The sequence below is a fragment of the Rhinopithecus roxellana genome, chromosome 1, assembly GCF_007565055.1.
Source record: "Rhinopithecus roxellana isolate Shanxi Qingling chromosome 1, ASM756505v1, whole genome shotgun sequence".
NCBI lineage: Eukaryota > Metazoa > Chordata > Mammalia > Primates > Cercopithecidae > Rhinopithecus > Rhinopithecus roxellana.
In genome coordinates, this window is record NC_044549.1 from 178,100,525 (window position 1) to 178,102,349 (window position 1,825).

General features: G+C 43.4%; 1 non-coding gene across 1 annotated transcript; it reads right to left on the reverse strand.

The window, feature by feature from the left end:
- Positions 1-1,718: 1,718 nt before the first annotated feature.
- Positions 1,719-1,825, reverse strand: LOC115892080. Its single transcript, XR_004051971.1, has one exon. It is a non-coding gene; the product is annotated as a U6 spliceosomal RNA (small nuclear RNA).

Here is a 1,825-nt window from a genome sequence, read left to right on the forward strand (position 1 = left end):
GTGAGAACTCATTCATTATCACGAGAACAGGATGGAGGAAACTGCCCCCATGATCCAATCACTTACCACCAGGTCCCTCCCATGACACAATTCAAGATGAGAATTGGGTGGGGATACAGCCAAACTATATAGAGAGGGCTGGAGGAGAAACTGCTCCAGATGGGAGTTGGAGAAGGTCTCGCTATGGATGTGACATCTGGGCTGAGATGTGGATGATGAGGAGTCAGGCAGCTGTGCCCTGGAGGAGAGAGCGATGCAGACAGCAGAAACTCTGAGGACAGAGCCAGCTGACAGCCCATGTGGTGGTCATAGTGAGCCAGGAGGAGAGGTGGTGAGAAGAAGTGTGAGGTGTGGGCACAAGTCAGATGAGGTGGGGCCTGGAAGGCTGCAGAGAAGAGTTTAGGTTTATAAAAGTGCTTTTATAGTAGCCTTTTTATAATAGGTTTTATTTTATTGTTTGTCTATTTATTTATTTATTTATATATTTATTTATTTATTATTTTTTGAGGCGGAGTTTCGCTCTTGTTGCCCAGGCGGGAGTGCAGTGGCGTGATCTCGGCTCATCGCAACCTCTGCCTCGCGGGTTCCAGTGATTCTCCTGCCTCAGCCTCCTGCGTAGCTGGGATTACAGACATGCGCCACCACACCTGGCTAATTTTGTATTTTTAGTAGAGACGAGGTTTCTCCATGTTGGCCAGGCTGGTTTTGAACTCCCAACCTCAGGTGATATGCCTGCCTCAGCCTCCCAAAGTGCTAGGGTTACAGGCTTGAGCCACTGCACCCGGCCTATTTGTTTTTATTTTTTGAGACAGGGTTTCTCTCCTGTCACCCAGGCTGGAGTGCAGTGGCACGATCTTGGCTTACTGCAACCTCTGCCTACCCACTTGAAGTGGGTTCAAGTGATTCTTCCACTTCAGCCTCCTGAGTAGCTGGGATTACAGGTGCCCGCCACCATGCCTGGCTAATTTTTGTATTTTTAGTAGAGACGGGGTTTCACCATTTTGGCCAGGTTGGTCTCAAACTCCTGACCTCAGGTGATCCCAAAGTGTTGAGATTACAGGGTGTGAGCCACCATGCTGGCCTATGTTGCTTTTTTATGTATTTAACCATTTGTCTGTCTTCCCTTGGACTATAAGCTCCACTAGAGCAGAGGCTTTGTCTCCTTTGTTCACTGTCATATTTTTACTTGCCAGAGGCTGTCACATAATACATGGCCAATAAATACTTGTCAAATAAATAAATATTTCTTATATTTTTAAAATACAAGAAAAATTTCTTAACATTATTTTAAGTTTTATCTTCCAGAGTAAAGTCCTGATAAATACCTTTTTTCACCATTTAATATGGAATTTTGGCTTCCTTTATAAGTGAATTTATTTGAGTGGCCTTTTCCTGGACCATTTATCTTGGTCTATCTTGCTTCTTTCCTTCCTTAGATTTCTTAGACTAATAAACCATGGAATAAGGAAGTGAGGGCAGTGCTGACATGATTTGTTCTTGGTTAACCCGAGCTGGGTCATGGTGATAAGTCATTTTTCTTCTTGGGACACAGAAGTACCCTCTCCTCCTTAAAATCCATTCTAGAATAGTGTCTGCAAAATGTTATGCTCATTGGTTTGCAGAGTATAGAACTTTCTTTCTTCTATTTCCCCCCCTTTTTTTAGCAAGGGCCATCACTTCAACAGGATCTTTTTTCTTCTTCTTTTTTTTTTTTTTAATTTTTAATGGAACACTTCCCAAATTTGCATGTCATGGTTGTGCAGGGGCCATGCTAGTCTTCTCAGCATAATTCCAATTTTAGTATACGTGCTGCTGAAACAAGCAC